Below are 23,243 nucleotides of genomic sequence, written 5' to 3'. Positions count from 1 at the left end.
CCAAGACGCCCACACCCTCCCCCCCCAAAGCCCCCCCCCCCCCGGCCAAAAGCCCTGCATTTCTGTGGCCGGGTGACCCCCCACTGCTGCCGCCTCTTTGGCCGGCTAACTTCTCCCTGCCTGCCCCCTCGGCTTCCCAGTGAAGCCCTTCTCCTTCTCCTCTTCCTCGCGGCCGGGGACTGGCAGCTGCAGCAGGAGCAGCAGCAGCAGGGCTGGGGGAGCGACGGCTTGTGAGCGGGGCGCCCCACCAGTCAGCCTCTTCTCTGGGCAACCTGACGAGGGGCGCCAAACTTTACCTGCCCCCTCAGCCAAAAGCCCCTTGCTGGCTCTGACCGGGTGGGTGCACGGGGAGGGGGGCACTGTGGTACGGGGGGGCGCCAGAAGGGATCCTCACCTAGGGTGCAAAATAAGCTGGGGCCGACCCTTTTTGTGTGCCCACAACTTAGTAACCACAAGGGCTTCTAGGAAGTCTTCTCTTATAAAGATGGGATTTCCCTGCCTCTCTGTCCCGAATGTGTGATTTGTTCAACAGGCCCCACTCATGAGGACTTGGATGCTGGATACTGAAACTGTGTACAGAGCATTGTGTGCAGCACAGAAAGGTTTAAACACAATTGATGGTTGTGCAGAAAGGTTGATTTGGAAATCCAGAGAAAGCACATCTCAAGCAATGTTCCCTGTAAGCTGTGGAGTCCTGTGAGCAAAAATCCTACTTGGTGAGCTACTGGCATTAAAATTGTGAGTGAGCGATTTGGCTGTTGCATAAATCAGTTTGCTCTGGAGCCCTCCTTTCTGAGCTAAGACAGAAATGTGTGAGCCGGAGGCTAAAAAACTGTGAGCTAGCTCACACTAACTCAGCTTAGAGGGAACACTGATCTCAAGTTGCATCCCAGTAGAGTGGAGGGGCTAAAAGTCCCTTTTAAGAGGCACAGCTGAATTTAGGGTGGAAGTCTCCAGCCCCAAACATCGCACTCTCTCAGCTTTTAACCTCTTCCACCTCTGTGATTTATTTTGAGCTGCTTCTGCATGGATCCCTTAAGTGACATATCTTGGGAGGGAACCTACCAGGAGATGGAAATCACTGTGGGGTGCTGGATACACACAGGATATGAATATGAACCCAGTTTTATTTAATTTAACAAATCAGTTTCCCAGGTATTCAAAAACCGAATCCAGATTGTGGATGGGCCCGCAGCAGGGCTGGTATTTTCCTGTTAAGTTTCAAGTTCTTGGCTCAAGGTGATGACATCATCATCGTACGCCCCACAATCTTAAGCTATGCACATGATTTAACTTCCAGTTTTATGTCAGATGCTTATTCATAAAGAACTTCCAGTCCATCTAGGGTTGCCAACCTCCATGTACCACCTGGAGGTCTCCCACTATTATAACTGGTCTCCAGATGATCAAGATCAGCTCCCCTGGAGAAAATGGCCACTTTGGAGGGTGGACTGTATGGCATTGGACCCCCGTTGATGTCCCTCCTCTCCCCAAACCCCGCCCCCCCAGGCTCCACCCCCACAATCTCCAGCTCTTTCCCAACCCAGAGCTGGCAGGGTTTGGTTCTATAGGGGGGTGGGGGTCGGAACACATGTAACCAGTTTGGTGCCAGTTTGGTGTGATGGTTAAGTGCGCGGACTCTAATCTGGGAGAACCGGGTTTGATTCCCCACTCCTCCGCTCGCAGCTGCTGGGTGACCTTGGGCAAGACATAGTTCTGTCAGAGCTGTTCTTGAGAAAGAGCAGTTTCTCTCAGAGCTCTCTCAGCCCCACCCGCCTCACAGGGTGTATGTTGTGGGGAGGGGAAGGGAAAGGAGTTTGTAAGCCGCTCTGAGACTTCTTTGGGTAGTGAGGGGCAGGGTATAAATCCAATCTCCTCCTCCTCTTCTTCTTCCACAGTCAACTAAAGTCCCGCAGTTCCTGATTGTTTCCTATTGTTAAGTCCGTGCTTAACAAAATAGCCAGAGAGTGATTTCAGCAAAACTCAGGTTTATTTCAGCTCGACGATCAACTTCTCTGACACGGTACAACTTCTCTGATAGCCCGAACCAGCTTTCATTGTCGCTGTTCGGTATTTAAACACTCCGGGCTAATGTAGCCACACCTACTATACAATTATCAACCTATCAGGTTGATCGCATAACAGACCAATCATAAGCGTTCCCACTTACAGACAGTTCAAATGTGATTGGACACAATACTTTCGGCGCGAATCCTTGCCGACGTCTGAAGCTTAGCATAGCTTCTCTATGGGATGATTCTACGTTCATCCTCATGCATTCAGGGCAGCGTCTGAATACATTACACCTATGGACAGCTATTTCCCCCCCACAGGACAGACAAAAATAAGACTCCCAAAGTAACCAGAAAATCCTGTCTCCAGACAGTGGAATTGCTACTCTGACTCTATGGTGTTCTTGGGCCAAGAGAACTTGGACTCTGTTGGCTGTGATCCTCCTGGAGCCTCCATTCTTGTCCTTCAAGTTACGTGATTGAACCAGAGATGGCAACGTTGGGAAGAAGGTCAGAGGGTTTGATCAATGGCCAGAAGGACACTGGCGAATAAGAAGTCTAGCCAGGGATGAAGACTGTGAAGAACAGAGCAAGGCTATAGGTAGCCAGATCTAGTCTAGATTTCCAGCTTCCGGTCCTTGAAGCCTATGGCTTGAGAGGGAAGCTGGAGCTTCTTCATGAAATACTGCTGTGTGCACCAAGCAAGAGCATAAGGCCCAGATGCTTTGCATTTTTACTAGGCCTGGCCAATCCAGAGGCTTCTTACTGCCTTCCTATCAGAGGGCCTGATAGTGCACATGCCTGTCCTTTCTGGGCCTATAGGAGGCTCTATGGGGCTCAACATATACACTAAGGAAGGCCTGAGGGATTCCAGACTCAGGGAGAAACAAGCTCCACTTATTGCCAAAGATTAGGGACAGTTCCTATTTTCCGAGACGAGGCTCTGATAAATCTCTGATCCTCTCTGGCCTTGCTATATTTAAAAGCATGATTAGATAGGCTTGTCATTGCCCGAGATCCTGCCCCATCCCCAAGGATCTCTGGGTGTGAAGCTGAAATAAGATGCATAATTTCCAAGGTTGAAGCACGCACATGAACACTAAGGTGTCGGGCAGGACACAGCCAAGGGTGCTGCGAACTTTGCTACAAATGTATTCCGACAGACAGTTGAACTTACCGCATTCAAAGGTGTCCATCGGATATGAATGAATTCCCCAGTCTGTTGATTTGTGCCGAACAGCTGGGAATGCGGGCTGAAAAGTTCTAGATCAGGTTTTTGCCTAACTGCACATGCACAAAGATGCAGTTGACTTAAGCCAATCAGCACCACTAGGGACTGCTTAGACAAACTCAGAAGGGCAGGGTTTTATTAAAATGCAGCTTTTGGTTACAATTTGGTACAGTATTGAGTTGTCATTGTGAATTGGTGTAAAAGCTCTGCAGGGTCCTGGTGTCAATTTGCCTATGAATGCTTATGCTTCCACCTGCAAAGTTGTCAGCTTCTCGAACTTTCTTAGGAATAGATACTTCCCTTGATCAATCAGTGAAGAAAAGGGTTTCTACTGTTCATAGTGATTTGGACCCCTTCTTTGAACCCGGCTAAAATTTGTAATTTCCCTGTCATTCGTGACTGATTTATATAATGTGTGACTCATCTAACTGTATATTTTACACAACTGCCTGTTGCATGGAGCAGGTATGCAGCAAGGATGGGGGGGGAGGGGTGTTAGAACTCAACTGGGCTTGGTGAGAACACACATGTGCAAATTGCACTAATTGCACAGGTAGGAAGGAATACAAGGAAGCAACCTGCTCCACAGCCACAAATGGGCCAGCGAACAGGCAAAGCGATAATCCAAAAATCAGCTCTTTTTCGCATCCAGCCAAACTGGAGGGCTTTCGGCCTCCCTAGGCACAGCGTGATGTTCTGCACCTGGCCATGGCTGCAATGTACTTTGACTGGACGACAGATCTGTTTGAAACCACTTCTGTTTCTTTCTAGCCTATCGTTGACAAGGACCAGCTTCTGAATCAGTGGGGGGAAGATAGCAATTGCAGAGTGCGTGAGGCATCGGAGGAGCTCTTCTACAGGTGGTGGGTGCCGGACTTCAGCAGTGATCCTTTGTGTGAGAGGGGTGGTGTGTGCTTATCTTCATCTGTGGAATGCCAGGTGTGGCCCTGATGGCCAGGGATCCAAGCCAGAAGCTACAGCTCACAGAGATGCCAACCCTCCAGCGCCTGATTCAAAATTAGGAAATTAACTGCTGCCAGGAGCCTACTAGCCTAACCTTAATACTGCATGAAACGATTCACAGGTTATCTCTCCCCCCCCTTTAGCTGGCAGGCAAACTCAGAAGGAGCTGCAGCCCCACACAGCTTTATTTCGGTGGGCATCCTTACGGAGACACCGTGCAACAGATTGCAACTCGAGCAAAGGGGACAGACTTTTTGTTTCCGCCTCTCCCAATGCAAGGCTGAAAAGACAAGAGTCCCATTTTTAAAAAAAAATCCTCAGGGGAAACCGATCTCCTCGGCATCGCTGGCATTCTGCACTAGATTCAGATCTCAGATTTCCGAGCCCTTCCCCATCTGCGGAATTTCCACACACAAACACACACCCTTTGGCCCATGGGTTCCTTTGTGCCCCACGCTGCCCCCCTCCCTCCGAGGCTGGAATGGCTACATTTTGATTACGCTGACTCTGCTCAATAGAATCCGGGCGATTATTGGAGAGCCGGGCTTGTTATTGCAAAGATGGAAGCAGTGAGGTGGAAAGCCAGCAGAGAGGTGGGAGGGGGGTGACCAGGATGGGGGGGGGGCTGTGAGAGAGAAGCAAGCTTCCGACTGCACACAGGCAAACAGAATAATAATTGGGCTTTTTTTGGGGGGGGGAGGGCGGAGAGGCTTACAAGAATGCTCTATGACATTTCTCTGATGTCCTCTCCTTACCAAGTATAGCTCTAGATTCAGAGAAGGGCCCTTAGAGTCCATTCAGTCGCCCCCCCCCCATCAGTCCAAGAAATCCAGAACTATAGCATGCCAGACTGACGGCTGTCCAGCTGCTGTTCAAGAACCCCCAGAGAAAGAGAGCCCATTTCATCAAGGAGAAAGATACAGGAGCATAAGGTTGGGTCCAGACCAATGCTCCCTCTAAGCTGCAGAGTCTTGTGAGCAAAAATTCTACTTTGTGAGCTCCTGGCATTAAAGGTGTGAGCGAGCAATTGGGCTGCTGCATCAATTAGTTTGCTCCGGAGCCCTCCTTCCTGAGTGGAGGCAAAAATGTGTGAGCCGGAGGGTAAAAAACGGTGAGCTAGCTCACACTCACTCAGCTTAGAGGGAACACTGGACTCCAGACTGATTCTTTCAGTGGCAGCATGGAACTTTCCTGCCTCCCCTCTCCACTGCAGCCCCTGATCTCCAAGGAATGCTGCTCTTGTGGGGTCTGCAGGGGGAGGGGGAATCAGTGGAACTTGCCAAATTAGTCCGGATCCAGCCCGCATACTCCAAGGAACAGCATCCAAATCTGACCTACAGTGGAGCGACTTGAGAATCAGCACTGAAGAAGAGAAGAGAAGAGATGGGATTCATACCCCATGGCCCTTCACTACCCAAAGGAGTTTCAGAGGAGCTTACAAAATCCTCTCCCTTCCCCTCCCCACAACAGACACCCTGTGAGGTGGGTGGGGCTGAGAGAGCTCTGACACAAACTGCCCTTGAGAGAACTGTGACTGACCCAAGGTCACCCAGCTGGCTGCATGTGGAGGAGAAGTAGGGAATCAAACCCGGTTCTCCCAGATTAGAGTCCGCGCACTTAACCACTACACCAAACTGTCTCCAAACTGAGACTAAAGCTGTCCCTGCACCCCTTCTGCTTTCCCGAATTTAGGAGCATCAGCTAGAAATTTACCAGGCTCTTTATTTTCTTTATTATTTATTTTTTTATTTGATTTATAAGCCGCCCTCCCCAGACGGGCTCAGGGTGGTTTACAGCAATTAAATAATACAATTAAAATAACATTCAAACAACAATTTGCATAGAATAGAATGTGGTGTGTCGTGGGGCCTCTCTCTCTCCTCCCCACTCAACATCCCCTTGTTGTGATCCTCTGATGGCATGCAACACCCCTGCGCCATGCTAAATGGATTTTCAGACTGATGGAGGCTAGAGCATAGAACATACACAACAGTCTAGCACATTCCCTCCCTGAACACCATGATCCCAAACACCCACCAGATCACAGTGGAGTCCTCTTTTTAAAAAGTACCCCCTTTGAGTCAATCCTCAAAGAAATCAACCCTGACTGTTCCCTGGAAGGCCAGATAATGAAACTGAAGCTCAAATACTTTGGCCAGCAAATGAGAAGGGAGCACTCACTGGAGAAGACCCTGATGCTTGGAAAGATTGAAGGTCAAAGAAGACGGGGACGGCAAAGGATGAGATGGTTAGACAGTGTCATCGATGCAACGAACATGAAGTTGAGCCAACTTCAGAGGACGGCGGAAGATCGGAAGGCCTGGCGAGAGCTCGTCCATGGGGTCACGAAGAGTCGGACTCGACTGTGCGACTGAACAACAACAACCCCCTTATCCAATTTCCTCTTCCCTGCCTCCAGTGGCACCCGCAAGGTTGGATGGAAATTTAGCCTTATCTTTCCTACTTTCATCCATACCGAGAATGTTATAGAGACAAATATTATAGGGATACAGTAAATATTATAGAGAATTCAGTTGGGCAAGAATTGTTAGGCTTTGTGTGCGACAGTTCTGCCGTTTCACTGCTTTCTGGCTTTGCCGCATGACGGCTCTTTTTGCAACCTGACATAGCATGGTAGGTTAGGAGCTGTGGTCTGGGAAGTCACTAGTTCCTCTGCCACAAACTCACTGGGCAAGTGACTCTCTCCCAGTGTCCAGCCTGCAATGCAGGGAAAACACTGGTCTACCTTAAAAATAAGAACATCAGAAGAGCCCTGCTGGATCAGGCCAGTGGTCCATCTAGTCCAGCATCCTGTTTCACATGGTGGCCAACCAATTCCTCTGAAGGGCCAACAACAGGGCATAGAGGCCAAGGCCTTTCCCTGGTGTTGCCTCCTGGCTCTGGGATTCAGAGGATTAGTGTCTCTGAATGTGAAGATTCCCCTCAATCACCATGACTAGTAACCATCAGGGGTAATTTCCTGCAGGAGCGCACAGGAGCGGAGCTCCGGCAATAAGGAGCCCAGGGGGCGGGAACATGCAACAAGCCCCACCCCCTGCTCCCAGCAGCCCTCAGTCAGGCAATGAGGAACAAGAAGCAGCCAGGTACGTTGCAGAGCCCCCCCCGGCCCGCCTTCAGGTACAAGTTCTCCCTCCTCAGTGAGAACAGATCTGCACGCCCCCCCCCCGCAATAGCTAGCAATCCAAAAGGAGTCCAGTGGAGCCTGAGCGGTGGGTGTTGCCTTCTGACACACTTCCAGTGATGTCAGGGTGTGTGGCATATGCAAATAAGTTATGCTAATAAGTTATACTAATGAGCTCCTGCTCCTCTTTTTCTACAAAACGACCCCTGGTAACAATTGATAGATATCCTCCATCAATCTGTCTAATTCTCTTTTAAAGCAGTTTATTCCTGTGGCCATCATTATCCTCTGGCAGTGAATTCCACGTTAGAATCACTCGCTGTGTAAAGTAGTATATCCTTCTGTCTGTCCTGAACCAACTGCCCATCAGTTTCATTGGATGCCCTCGAGTTCTAGTCTTTTGGGAGAGGGAGAAAAAGTTCTCTTTGTCAACTCTTTCCACCCCAGGTATAAGCTTAGAAACTTCTGTCTCCCCTTAATCGCCTCTTTTCTAAACTGAAGAGTCCCAGACTCTTCAGCCTTTCCTCATACAGGGCTCTTGTGAACATCTTACAACATCTGAACTCTGGAAGTGCTACATAAATGCTACATGGTACTTTCTCTTTCCAGATGTGCTTGTGTCACGAAATCCCCCTGCCCTATTTTGAGTGCAAAACACAAATTTTTATAGAAGGGAAAGGCAGGGCCAGACCAAATGCTTGTGCTGGAAAAGGCAAGTTGATTTCCTTTTTTTGTAGCAATGCCCCTAAACCATAGGAGACACGTTTATCTTCCCTGCCCCTCTCAATTCTGGGACGCGCTCTCCTTCGTCTAACTCCTTGATCTTTCTGTAGGCTACTCTGAGTTCAGACCCTGGGTGCTGATCTTCATGCATGCAAAACGCTTGAGTGACATTTCCTAATAAAGTAGGAAGTATCAGTCGGGACCCTCCAAGGCTTTGATCAGCTGTGTGAGACCTTAAAGGGAAAACTCAGAGTTTACAAGAGGCATCTAAGGGCTAGCCAAACACAACAGTGACAGTCAAACTGGACAGAGAAACCATAAAAAACATTAATACCTCCACACGCATAACTCTCCTTTCCCTCAGTCTCTCTGATTATCTGGTACTTCAAAAATAAATGGCAAGAATAGGATTACTAGAAATATTATGGGCAGAACATGGATGTTTTTAGAAGCTGGACGAGAAACAGAAACCCAGCAGGCTATGGTTTCCCTGGCATGGAGAATGAGTTAGGGAGCAAAGTCTGACTTGCCGAGCTGATATTCTGCCTCTCACGCTGCTCTTGAAATCACGGCTCTGAAGACCATGAAAAAATAGTAGCACTTTAGAAACACTAACTATACAGTTAGGCTTTTAATATGCCCATTGAACAGACTGGGGCACTGAGGTTGCCTTATATACTATTTTATATATTTCATGTGCCAGATCCTTCTTTGGTTTTCCCTCCTCTCTTCCCTTTTCCTTGGGGTTTTTAGCTTCTATTTTAAAATTTTCTTGTTTGAATTTTGGATTAAATGATGGACAACCCACGAGAATGTCAACACAGGAGAGTCATACATGCTGAGTATAGGAATCTAGAATGGATTGCAAATTGAGATCAACTAGAGAGGCTCCACCGCAACACACAGAGAGGCCAGTTTGGCTGCCGTGCACAGCAGGGCCTTTTTGGTGGTGGCTCCAGAGCCGTGGAAAAAACCAGGAGATTCACTTTGCTTCCTCTTTCCAGTTATCTCAAAATAATTCCAAACTCTTTTAAAACTCACAATGGCCTTTGAATAGGGTACTTTAAAGATCCTGATCCCTGCTTTTTATAACCTGGGTCTTACAGATCCTAGTCAGTCATTCTAAGCACTTATGCCATGGAACGCCACTGTGCCTGGTTGGGTGCAGGGAGAGTGTATGGTCACTTATCAGTCAGGATGTGATATGTGTGTACATGGGAGCGAGACTGTACCTCCAGCAGAATGAAGTGATGGAGTACCATGAGGGCTGAAAGGACTGTAGCCCTGTAAGTGGGAGAAACCACATTCTTGACATTAAAAAACTCCAGCTTCCGACAAGCAGGAAACTAGCACATCAAAGAGCAGGTTATGGTAGGGTGATCAGGAGAGAATTGCTTTGGGCTAAGTGGGAAAGGGGGAAAACGAATATTGCAAATCTATCAATGACGGTGACCTGGGGTTTCCCAGTGTGGTGCCCTTTCCTGGCACCGGCCAAGTGTTTTTACAATGTGGGTGGGGCCAGGGAGGACACCTGCCCAGCAGGGCTTTTGATTGGCCACTGGAGATCTGATAGGTTGTGCAGATTTAAATAACGTTGTTTCAGCGGCACCTGCCCCTACAAGGTTGGTTTTTTTCTGTGTAGTGGTTAAGTGCGCGGACTCTAATCTGGGAGAACCGGGTTTGATTTGCCACTCCTCTACACGCACCTGCTGGATGACCTTGGGTCAGTCACAAGTTCTGTCAGAGCTGTTCTTGATAAGAGCAGTTTCTGTCAAGAGCTCTCTCAGCCCCACCTACCTCACAGGGTGTCTGTTGTGGGGAGGGGAGGGGAAAGGAGTTTGTAAGGCGCTCTGAGACTCCGAGTGAAGGGCAGGGTATAAATCCAACCTCCTCCTCCTTCTCCTCTTCGGTGTATTTGGTTAAATTACCCCTCTTCTTCCCTGCACTTGGACTTCCTCTGTGTGCGTGTCTGTTGGCCCCACCACCCGTGGCAGCCATTTTGTGGTTGTGTGCTCACCACCCCGTCTCAGGATTCCAAAGGGGCCCACAAGCTCAGAAAAGCTGGGGACCGTGATGTACGATAAGTGTTTCGAGGAATAAGTGTTTTGAGAGGACACTGCAAATGCGGAGTGTTACTTGTCATGCCTCTGGGTTTTTTTTACATATAGAACAGACAATCAACATACAAACACAGAGACATAAAAAATAATCCCCCCCCCCATGTTGTCATTTGACCTCATACTCGGAGGGAGAGAACTCTAACACATTCAGCACAGCGGTCCCAGGCAGTAAGGGTTTGTTTTGGTTGGATACAAACAGAAGTTTCTGAATGCATTTCATCGTTAGTCCTGTGTGACACCGAATCCCAGAAAGATCTCCAAGCACGGGGCCCTCCCTCGCAAGGCTGTGTTGCAAGCAGAACTCTGGGCACACCGCAGGGCATGGATGGGAGAGGGGAGATGGGGAAAGACCATCCGGGAGGGACCTGCTTCTTTGGGGGACATGAGAGACAGAGCCCAGGTCTCAGGGTCGCAGCTTCAGAATGCTACCAGGTCCCTTCTTGTGGCTCTGTTAAGAGGAATGGAGGAGTTCCTCCCCCCTTGAAGACATTCACTGATACCTTAACACTTCCAAACAGCAAACACTGCGGGCGAACACATTTGGGATGCTAGGGAGAACTGTAAGTATCACTCAATTATTCATAATATTTGCCCATCTGCTTGTAATCTGAACAGCAGATTTAAAATTAATAGGGTGCATTATATATATGAGTTTTTCATTCCTAAACCCTCGGACTCTCTCCCCTTATTGCAAAACTGTAGCCCCTTCCCTCCAGAGTAATTAATATTGGATTTATTGCCACATCCTTGTTTTGCACTTCTAATCTCAAACACAGGTGAGCATCATTTGGATATCGGCTAGCTGGTAAAAGTGCACTGAGGGCTGAAAGGGGGGTTGAAGTCCATTAAACCTTTCCTCCATTCCTCCCCCCCCACGAAGAAAATCCCCCTCCAGAATTTTTCTACCTCCCCCCCTCCCCCGGTTTCTAGCTGCCTGTGAAGCCGCGAGCAATTGTGGTGCAGTGGCTAGAGAGTCAAATTGGCATTTAGAAGTCCCAGGTTGGCACCCCCCCACCCTGCCATGGAAGCCCACTGGGTGACCTTGAGCTAGTCACGCTCTCTTCACCTAACCGATCTCCCACTCACAGGGTTGTGGCGAGGATAAATTGGAGAACAGGAGAATGATATAAAGCTGTCTTGCATCCCCACTGGGGAGAATGATTCGGTGGAGTACCGAATCACATTCAAGATTCTGACATTCTCTTTTAAGGCCCTGTGCGGTCTCAAACCAACATCCCTCAAAGAGCTTTACAGTCAGCAGACCAACAGCTGCTGGTGATCCCCGGCCCAAAAGACATCCGTCTAGTCCTGGGCTCTTTACTGCCGGAGCTCCCTGTCTAAATTACATTGCCTTCCCCTGCCCTGCCCTGTCCTATCCTGCTGCGTTCCCCACACTGTTCTGCCTGGTGTATTGACAACATTTGCCCACTGCTCAGAAACCGGTCCATTATGGGCACATCTAAACGCAGAAACTTATGGGAGCACTCCCCAACTGTGCCAGATTGCCATCTGGTGTACTGATGCTGAACAAATTCAGAGTCCAACGGGGCACCTTTAAGACCAACAGAGGTTTATTCAAGGTATGAGCTTTCGTGTGCAGGCATGCTTTATCAATTTTCAAATCATTTTCCATTAACCCCCCCCCCCCCACCATCTGATCACATGCGCTCGACTGCACACGAAAGCTCATACCTTGAATGAACTTTTAGTGGTCTTAACGGTGCCCCCACTGGACTCTAAACTTGTTCTATTGCTTCAGACCAACACGGCTGACCGCCTGGATCTATCTGTAATTGTTGCTATAGTTTTAATACTGAATGATGCTTTAACTGATTGTTTTGTCCTTCGTTGTAACCCACCCTGATCCCTGCAGTGCAGGGGAGGGCGGGATAAAAGTCCAATAAATAAACACATAAATATAAAGTCAATCAATAAATATGAGCTGGGAGGAGTTACAATCAATGCTCCCTCTAAGCCAGGGGTGGCCAAACTTGGTCAACATAACAGCCACATAGAATAAACGTCAGATGTTTGAGACACGAACAAATATGACACACACATTATTATTGAAAAATATGCAAATTTGCTTTTTATTAACTGAAAAGTACTGAGTTCGGTCACGTGGCATAGTGATCAGCTCATAGTTTATTTACTACTCTGAACTAGAAGACAAATTGGCTGGTCCTTGACCGGCTTATATCCGTGCACACACACAAACACCCCCCACTCTCCCAGTGATAGGTTCTATTTACACTACCCAGTCCCCATAGGTCTATCCTAGGATCCGCGAGAGCCCATTGGTCTGCTTTCGGATCCTACCTGTCTATTGTTTCCAGACCCAAAGGTCTGTTTGACCACATGGCCTAGCTAGTGCTGGCGTGGCCATCTTAATACATAACATTCACATTAGATTACACTGTGTGAAGGAGCCACAGTTTGGCCACCCCTGCTCTAAGCTGTGGAGTCCTGTGAGCAAAAGTTCTACTTTGTGAGCTACCGGCATTAAAGTTGTGAGCGAGCAGTTTGGCTGCTGCATCAAGCCTCCCTCACCTGCCCCGAAAATCCAGGGCTCATTCCCAGTATTTGGTTGCCCAGGGCAAGGTGTAACCCACCACCATGTGAAAGCCCAGAAGGTGTTTGCAGAGGTTTCGCTTGGACATACCTGGATGGCATAGATCTGGGAAGTGATGCAAAGCACCTTCTCGGCTGCTAGGGTTGCCAGCCTCCAGGTGGGGCCTGGTGATCACCTAGACTTCCAACCTATCTCCAGTCTAGACTTCAGACTATAGAAATTAGTCCCCCTGAAGAAAAATGGCTGCTTTGGAGTCTGGGCTCTATGGCATCACAGGGTTCCACCAGTGGTACTAAGGGTGGGGGACAAAAATTCTAGGTCCCTGGTCACTATTGGGCAAGCTCAAACTTCATCAGCATATACTTGAAGCTGGGATTTTTTTTTTGTTCCACGTGCACTTTCACACGAGCTGCGTAACACACTTTCAATCCACTTTCAAAGCACTTTAGTTCTCATTTGCAAGCCGGTGTTGCCGTTTCACACAGTAAAACCCAGTTCCAAAGTGCATTGGAAATGGACTCAAAGTTCAGCATGTGTGAAAGTGCCTGAAATTCAAGTGGGCATCAAGTTACACTGACCTTGGGTCAGTCACAAGTTATTTCAGAGCCCCACCGACCTCACAGGGTGCCTGTTGTGGGGAGGGGAAGGGAAAGGAGATTGTAAGCCGCTCTGGGACTCCTTCGGGTAGTGAAGGGTGGGGTATAAATCCAATCTCCTCTTCGCTTCTCTTCTCAACTCCATCTGCCACATTGTTGCCCATGTGCCCAATTTGTGGAGCTCTTTACCGTCCTGCTTGGTTTTCAATGTCTTGAATAATTTTGTGTCACCTGCAAACTTGGCCACTACACAGCTCACTCCCCCACCCCGTTCCAGATCATTTCTGAACAAATTAAATCATGCCAGCCCCAACCCTGATCCTTGTGGGACCCCCATTGCTTATTTCATTTTCATCAAGGACTCTTGTCGCCCCACCCCCCGTTATTTGAGAACTTCCCGCGTTTGCCACTTTTAGCTCCTTGGAGGGTACAGAAAATGGGACAAAGATATATCCAACAAAACTCGGGCAGGTGTCTGGACTGCCATGAGACAGAGAGGAGGTGGAATTAAAAAAACACACCACACCCTTGTGCACTTGGGAAAAAGTATTTAATACAAAAGAAAGTACAAGAAGGACATAGGAAAGAGGAATCAAAGAGAAACAAGTGGGGGCGGGGAGGAAAGCGAAGGGGGGGGAATTACAATAAGAAAAGAGGGTGAAGTAAACCCCAAAGAATCTCTCCCATCCGTCTTCATTGTCTTCCTGTACGCGGGTGCAGCCCCAGCATAAGGAAAAGCCACTATCAGAGTCTCGGCTTTATTTTATATCCTATAGATCAGGAGGGAAGCAAAGCTTTATTTTCGCCCAGAGACTGATATTTTATTTCTCTCTTACGGTTTTATGTGTGAGAGATGTCAAAAAGCTAAAATGGATGGCTAATGCATAAGCAAGAGGAAGCTGCTTTGGCAGCGCTCTGTGTCAGGAGGTCTCCCCGGGAGAACAGGTTGGGGATTTAGGGCTGAAGGGAGGCTCGAGGGGATTCTCTGCTAAAACATCTCTCTTCATAAATTCAACAGCATGGCCGGCTCAATAGGGAGACCAGGAGGGCTTTTTTCCTTTCTTTTTTTTCCTGGGGGGGGGGAAGGGCCTGGAGACGGGGCCTAAACGCTCCTGCGCCTGCCACACAAAGGGATCAATTACTCGGTTTTCTATCTACATACCCCATTTGTGACATTTCACTCAAAGGCTGGAGACAGGCGGAGAGGCTGGGTGAGTGTGCGCGCACGTTTGTTCAACTGCAGGCCTCTAGATTGAGTCAATATGGACTTTGTCGCACAACTTGTCCGCTGTCCCTGCGCAAGAGGGGCCCAAAATTACTGGTTCTCTGCGCTCACTATTACAGATGCAGATGGAAGCCATTCTGCATGCCCCCGGAACGCCAAGTGACAGGCACTGATTCATGCAAAGAAATAAATTCCAACCCCCCACCCCCAACACTGTGCAAATATATGAGCGATGTATCACCGATCCACCTACACAGAGCTACTTTTCTTCAATGTGAAACAATTTTTTTAAAAAAAGGGATAGCTGAAGGGTATTCCAGAGGGTCGCCAAATTGCCCCGTGCAAAATGGTTCACAAATGTCCTGATGAATGATTAGGAGCTGTGGTCTATCCCGCTGTGTACAGTTTGCTAAGCAGGATCCGAGTGTGTAATTTTTGTATCACTTAGTGCAGGGGTGTCAAACTCATTTGTTATGAGGGCCGGATCTGACATAAATGAGACTTTGTTGGGCCCCCGGGCCACATGTGTCATAAAATGTAATGCCAGGTAGCAGAGATCTAAATGTTATAAAGGACACAAACACAAAAGTTTTTTTAAAAAAACTTAAAATAAAAACATTAAAACATTAGCACTCTTGCATTTTGTTGTTTATTTAACAGTGTCTGATAACTGACACCTCTTGCTCTGAATTATTGCATCAAAATGTCTGTGCTGTTGCAATCTTGAGTATGCTGTTCAGGTGTGTATCTGTAAGCTGCAAACCTACAATGACGCAGCAGCAGCAGAACTGGAAGAAGAAGCAGAAGACAGCCAGTTCCACTGTGGGCCTGATGGAAGCCCTCCGGGGGCTTGATCTGCCCCCCCGGGCCGCATGTTTGACACCCCTGACTTAGTGTGTCATGTTAATAGTTATGCTGTGGTTCAATGTCATCTCATAGTCTTCTGGTTGGTCCCAGGCTTCCCAGTCCTGATGCGGGGTTTCTCGAAGGTCCCGTTTTGTAGATTGTATTGACTCAGTCTCTGCAATCCACCTTGAGTGAGAAAGGCAGACTATAGATAATGTACATTAAATAAATAAATACATTCTGGGAGGAGCCTGGGGAGGGCAGGGCTTGGGAAGGGACCTCAGCGGGGCTAAAATGCCACAGAGTCAACTCTCCAAAACAGCCATTTCCTGCACGGCAACTGATAACTCTGTAGTCTGGAGCACTGCTCCCTCTAAGCTGTGGAGTCTTGTGAGCAAAAATTCTACTTTGTGAGCTGCTGGCATTGAAGTTGTCAGCGAGCGATTTGGCCGCTGCATAAATTAGTTTGCTCTGGAGCCCTCCTTCCTGAGCTAAGGCAAAAATGCATGAGCCGGAGGCTAAAAAACTGTGAGCTGGCTCACACTAATTCAGCTTAGAGGGAACACTGGTCTGGAGATCAGTGAATTCTGGGAGACTGCCCGGCCCCACCTGGAGGTTGGTGGCCTTAGTAGAGGTAGGGTTGCCAGCTCCAAGGGGCAATTGTAATAGCAGGAGATTTCCAGGTACCACCTGGACAGTGTTCCCTCTAAGCTGAGTCAGTGTGAGCTAGCTCACAGTTTTTTAGCCTCTAGTTCACACATTTTTGTCTTCGCTCAGGAAGGATGGGGCTCCACAGCAAACTAATTTATGCAGTAGCCAAATCACTCGCTCACAACTTTAATGCCAAGAGCTCACAAAGTAGAATTTTTGCTCACAAGACTCCACAGCTTGGAGCATTGCACCTGGAAGCTGGCAACCCTGGGTGGGGGAGAAGACTGCAGTGTTTAAAGATGTGGTCAGACCTGCTAAAGTGCAAAGGTCTGTGTGCCGTGACATCCCAAGGCTCACCTGGGAAGAAAGGAATGCCCTGGAAGATGGGGAGCTCGCTCTACGAGTCTGAACGTGGGGATACACTGCAATGCTCCCTCTAAGCTATGGAGTCTTGTGAGCAAAAATTCTACTTTGTGAGCTCCTGGCATTAAAGTTGTGAGCGAGTGATTTGGCTACTGCATAATTAGTTTGCTCTGGAGCCATCCTTCCTGAGCTAAGACAAAAATGTGTGAGCCAGAGGCTAAAAACCTCAGCTTAGAGTGAACACTGCACTTGAGCCTCATCCTTAGCCGAAAGGCCAAGACCTGGTAACTGCTAAAGGGGTCTTACAACAAAGAGGTGTCTGCTGCTTTTTTACGAGCAGGGGCTGGCACCCATCAGTTACTGTCAATGAGAGATGGCGTTGAGGCTCTGGGCCCAGTTTGAATGCCAAGTGTGGGAGTGAGTGGACAGGCGGAAGCCCTAAAGAGGCACGCAGCCATTAGTTGTGGGAAACCTGTCCACCTCGGCAGAAAAATAAGTGCATGGTGGTGTGTATGGCAGTGTGTGCTGTCACCTTGCTATTTCTGCTATGTACAGTTGGTGCAGGGACGACATAGCCCAGCGTTCCTATGACTATACATACGAACTGTTAAAACTTCCATTTCAATGTATTTGAGGAAGTGTGCACACACATGAAAGCTCATGCCTTGAATAAACTTCTATTGGTCTCAAAGGTGCCCCCACTGGACTCAACGTCTGTCCTACTGCTTCAGACCAACACGGCTGACCACCTGGATGTAGTAACTTACTGGATGTTATTTTTTTTTAAAAAAAACCAACCAACCTCTCTTCTACCAAGGAGTGCAGGACTACATTTTGGGGGGTCTATGTGCCATTTTATCACAACAATCCTGTGAGGTAGGTTAAATGCAAAGCATGCAATTGGCCCACAGTTACTCAGGGAGCTTTGCATCTCAGCAGGGAGTCTGAACCTGGGTTGCCTCAGTTGGACCTCAGCAGTCTAGATGCAGCCATTTTATCACAACAATCCTGTGAGGTAGGTTAAGTGCAAAGCATGCAATTGGCCCACAGTTACCCAGGGAGCTTTGCATTTCAGCAGGGAGTCTGAACCTGGGTTGCCTCAGTTGGACCTCAGCAGTCTAGATGCAGCGGCACAGAACTAAATCAGCTGCCACAGCATTTGGCCCCTTGCTAACGCCGAATGCCCCCCCTTTGCTGTATCCCTTTCCACCCCACCCCCATCTAAATTCAGAGTGGTAGGTCCTTGGGGCAGTGTTATGTATTGGGACTGGAACATTCCAGGCCTGTTTCTACCAGAGATTGGCTGAGCTTGGAGCTCTAGAACAATAGCCCATCAGGACTCTGGAGGTGGCCAATGAGGACGTTATGGGTCTGACAATAGCCTATTGTTTGTAGTTGTTTGGGGAGTGGGTGGTGTTTGCATGCTACTTAAACAGGGCTGTTGCCCTGAGTCTTGCATCATCACTAATAAAGCAGAGCTGATCACTAAGCTTGGCGTCAGACCATCTATGGAACCCAGTATTTAACAGGCAGAGATCTGGCATGCTCTGCTCAGATTAGCCTATAAAGTGCCAGGGGATATGGACAGCGTGTGCATTCATTAATCCAGAGCATTTGTTGTGATTTTCTCCCAATATTCTCACAACTAGTGACAACTGCGCTCCCATTTGTTTGTGAAGCGATAAGAATTATGCATTTTTGTTACAGCTACTTATGGAATTCCACCCGTGTCCCAAGGAGCTTAGCATGGTGTATGCGGTCCCTCCTGTATGTTCACAACAATCCTATAAGGTAGGATAGGCTAATAAGAGATAATGATTGGCCTAAGTTTTCCTGCAGAGCGGCGATCTGAAGCCAGGGTTCACTGCACATAGTTGGATATTGCAGCCAATATATCATTCTGGTTCTTAGGACAGTAAATGCTCAACTGTGCAATTCTAAGCAGAGTTAGCACCCTTTTAAGTCCATGAATCTCAATGCACTTGGAAAGATGTAATTGTACTTAGGGTTTGGACTGCGAGTGTCCAAAACACTGCAGATACATTTCCCCCCCGTAAGCTATCCAACTAATCCCATGGGATAGACCACGGTTATGTCCATACTGCAGATTTCGGGGTAGGGAACTGAGGCTGACAGTGACTGCCACAGGCCCCACGGAGAGTTTAAGACTGAAATAATATTTTGAACTCAGGACATCCTGATTAGCAGTTCAGTCTTTTAGTCATAATATCTGGTGCTTTTAAATTTTTTTTAAAAGCTTCCATGCCACATAAAAAGCTTCCATATTTTATATATTGCCCCACCAAATCAGAATTCTATGTATGCTCCATGTGCCCATGGAGTTGTTATGGGAAGCCACAAATATGCCTGCTTTCTTGTAGCAACACAGCTGAACAGATGGCTACGCTTGCTTCTGCCTCAGCCAGGAGATATACGTTGACTCTGAAAGTCCAGCCCTACACCAAGTTACACTCAGAAAAAAAGGTCAGTGGGCTTAGAAAGGCAGAACTCTGCTAGGATTGCACAGTCACTCCCTCCTCCCATGTGATCCCAGTGGCGGCTTGGGAAGAGCCCTCCCAAATAGGCTCTTCACTCCTATTTGCATGAGAGGACAACTCCACGAAGCCTCTCTCATGGCTTCCAATCCAAAGCAGACCTGACTGCACCTAGGAATGAAGTTCTGAGCATCAGACTCCCAGAGCACATCTGGTCGAAAAACTTCAGGCAGCCCCAGGGATTTTGTAATGGATGAATCGGCCCTGAGGCTACATTCATACAAGATGATAAGCACAAACCTGGTTTATAGCCAGGCTTATGTGTTCCTTGCTTCCTGCTCTCAAGCTTGGAGAGGCACTGGAACTTTCCCGCTCTCTTGAAGCCTCACTGCAATCCGCTGCTGCATCCAAATGCAGCTGCTTTAACCAACTGCAGTCCTTTCCCCAGCAACCCGAATCCTACATACCTATGCAAGGGCCGCCAGGTCACAAGTGACTTATGGCCACCCCAGCAAGGGGCTTTTGGGGCAAGTGAGAAGCTGAGGTGGTTTGCCATGGCCTTCCTCTGCAGAGTCTTCCTTAGTGGTCCCCATCTAAGTATGGACCCTGCTGAGCCTCCAAGACCTGACGAGACTGGCTGTGTGCTGCCTTCCTTCCCCGACCCAAATTCTAAACCAGGATTAAATGGTGATTTAGAATCCAGATTCGGGGAGGGAACTTGCGAGATCCGGTTTGTACTCTTCACAAACCAACTAAGATTTGTTCATAGCTGAAAACTGATCAGAAAACAAACCCGAGCAATTTAGCCATAAAAGAAGGATAAGAGGAGGAGGAGGAAGTGGAGGAGGAAGAGGAGGAGATTGGATTTATACCCCGCCCTTCACTCGGAGTCTCAGAGCAACCTACAAACTCCTTTCCCTCCCCCTCCCCACAACAGACACCCCGTGAAGCAACTGCTCTTTCAAGAACAGCTCTGACAGAACTATGGCTTGCCCAAGGTCATCCAGCAGCTGCATGTGGAGGAGTGGGGAATCAAACCCAGTTCTCCCAGATTAGAGTGCATGCACTTAACCACTACACCAAACTGGCAGATCGAGACACGGCCCTAAGGCTTCCAAACACTGTCTGTCTGTCTATCTATCTATCTATCTATGTATCATCTATCTATCTGAGAGTTCTCATTGTGGTTCTCACTACATCCTATATGGGAGATCTGTAATTGGCTATCCTTGCTTTATTAATCACGGGTATGTAGCCACATATATATGACTACCAACTTCCTCATAAGGTCCGTGCTGCATTGGGGACTGTCTCCCCATCCCTCCACTCCTGTTCCCCACTTGTCCCCCCCGCTCTGATGCTGTTTTAACTCCAGCAGCTGACAGGGAGAGGAACACGGACACATTTTTTACATTCACGGGGTTAACCTTTTTAGGGTGGCAATTTAGTATAGTGATCCAGAACTGCATTTCAGTCAAAACAAGCTGTGGGGAAAAAGTTGTGGAATTCAATCATGGATCTGTAATCTGTCTGGCACATTTTAATCCCATCCTGTCTCAGGTGGAGATTTTATCATATCACCTATTGCCTAGTTCTTTTTACTGGAGATGTTGGGGTTTGAACATGAGACCTTCTGCATGCCAAGCAAATGCTTTGCCATGGCCCCTCCAAGGGCTGTGGTGTCTGGCAGCACCATGTGTCTTATGAAGGTCCATCTCCACATTATGAAGTTCTCATTTTTGACATGGGACAACAAAAGGACCTCGTATCACAGATGCAAAGGGAGTTTCCTGCCTTCCAGACGCATGCTGTTTGTGACCACAGCACACAAGGAGAAGTGGCTTTAGCTTCTCCCCATGCTATTATTGCACTCTCAGACTGCCCCAGGGAGCTGCTATGGTGGGGGTGGCCAAACTGTGGCTTGGGAGCCACATGTGGCTCTTTCACATATATTGTGTGGCTCCTGTCAGGGCAGCTGGGGAAGCGAAGGGGAGGCATTCCTCCCCGATCGGTCTTCCCTTCCCCAGCCAGTGTTCTTTCCACCTTTCTTTCTCTTTTTCTCCCTTTTTCACATCCTTTCTTTCTCTTTCACTTCCTTCCTTCCCCTCTCTTACCTCCCCATCTATTTGCTTTCTTTGTTTCTCTCTCTCTCTTTCTTTCCACCTCTTTCATTCTTTCTTTTCACCTCTCTCTCTCTTTCTCTCTCTCTTAGACAAATAAATATAATTAGCAAACAAATAAATATCATTGGACAAATAAATATCATTATCAAAATCTGTTTTTAACCCTTTTGTTTTTATTTTTGGCAGTCTCATTTAATGTTAATAAAAACATGTGTGTGATATTTGTCTTGCGGCTCTCAGATATCTGACGTTTATTCTATGTGGCTCTTGCGTTAAACAAGTTTGGCCACCCCTGTCTATGGTCTCCACTGTGAAACTGACATCTAGCTACCTAAGCAGCATGGTTTTTTAACCTCAGGAGATGAGGAGTAGATTCAGAACTGACAAAAGGGAATATGTCTTTACAAAATGAGTTATTAAAATGGGGAATTTGCTGTCAGAAGATGTAGTGATGGCCACAGGCATAGAAGGGGATTAGGCATAGAAGGGGATTAGGTAGTTCATGGAGGACAGTTATTAGCCACAATGACTAAAGGGAACCTCCACATTCAGAAGCAGTATACCTCTGAATCCCAGTGCCTGGGGGCAACATCAGAAGAAGGCTTAGGCCTCTTAGCCCTGTTGTTGGCCTCTTAGCCCTGTTGTTGGCCATCCAGAGGAACTGTTTGGCCACTGTGCGAGATGGGATGCTGGACTAGATGGACCATTGGTCTGATCCAGCTGGGCTCTTCTGATATTCTTATGAAGGCCTCGGCCTCTATGCACGGCGGTTGGCCATCCAGAGGAACTATTTGGCAACTGTGTGAGACAGGAGGCTAGACTAGATGGACCCCTGGTCTGATCCAGCAGGGCTCTTCTGACGTTCTAATGAAGGCCTCAGCCTCTGTGCCCTGTTGTTGGCCCTCCAGGGGAACTGGTTGGCCACTGTGTGAGACAGGATGCTGGACTAGATGGACCCTCACTGGTCTGATCCAGCAGGGCTCTTCTGATGTTCTTATGCAGGTTCATACAGAAGAAGATTCTCCATGAGGTCTCCCAGTTTTGGACCTCTTTTAAACACCCCAGCCTGGAAACTGATAGCTAGCGCACCTCACACAGATGCCCCATGATCCTGGCAGTCAGTCCCAGATGGTAACCAGGCTGCTGCAAGCCACCATTCCTAAACAGGTTTTCAAGCGTCCCTGCATGGAGAGTGGTGCAAGAGTCCCCCACCATTTCACCATCAGTTCACCAGGAATTTGTTTGGCTTGTGTATCTATCGAAAGAAGAGGAGGAGGACGGGTTGGGGGGGAAGAAATCCCGGAGGTAGATTTGCAGGAACCTTTTGGAGAGTTAAAAATATGTCTCCCTGAGCTGTGACAATTTCCATACATTTTTAACCTTAGGGATTTACTTAGCACATTAAGTTGAAGGCTCGGAGGCCCAAAGCTATCACTTACGCCAGTTCCTCCCTCCCCCCTCCCCTCCACCACATATTTTATCATCTGACTTTCTGGTTTTAAATTCATGTTATGGCAAATAATAGATGGTAATGTGTTCCCCCCCAACCTCATATTAATGGCATTTTTTCTGACAGAACCTGTGCAAGTGAGAATGATTTAGTGACACCCTTTGCCTCTTCCCTGTTCGCCTTCCTCATGGCAGGCAACAAAGTGAAGTCAGGAGAGAGAGAGAGAGAGAGAGAGAGAGAGAGAGAGAGAGAGAGATGGAATAAACCAGATTTCTCTCACTGCCATTTTTTTTAAAAAAAAAACATGTTTTGGGGTAGTTTATTGTTTGAGTTAAGGTGATAAAAGGAGCCTTGTAGGAACAAATCAGTAGAGAGGGGTTTCTGTATACCTGAGTTATGCCCCCCCCCAGTCTTTGGAAGAAGAAGAAAAAGAAAAGAAGAAGAAGAGGAAGAAGAAGAGGAAGAAGAAGAGAAAGAGGAGGAGGAGGAGTCTCAGAGTGGCTTACAAACTCCTTTCCCTTCCCCTCCCCACAACAGACACCCTGTGAGGTAGTTGGGGCCGAGAGAGCTCTCCCGAAAGCTGTCCTTTCAAGGACAGCTCTTGTCAGAACTATTGCTTGCCCAAGGTCATCCAGCAGCTGCAAGTGGAGGAGTGGGGAATCAAACCCAGTTCTCCCAGATTAGAGTCCACACACTTAACCACTACATCAAACTGGAGGAGGAGAAAGAGA

This window comes from Gekko japonicus, unplaced genomic scaffold (assembly GCF_001447785.1).
Source record: "Gekko japonicus isolate JY-2015 unplaced genomic scaffold, Gekko_japonicus_V1.1 scaffold534, whole genome shotgun sequence".
NCBI lineage: Eukaryota > Metazoa > Chordata > Lepidosauria > Squamata > Gekkonidae > Gekko > Gekko japonicus.
Note: the sequence above shows the minus strand (reverse complement) of the source record.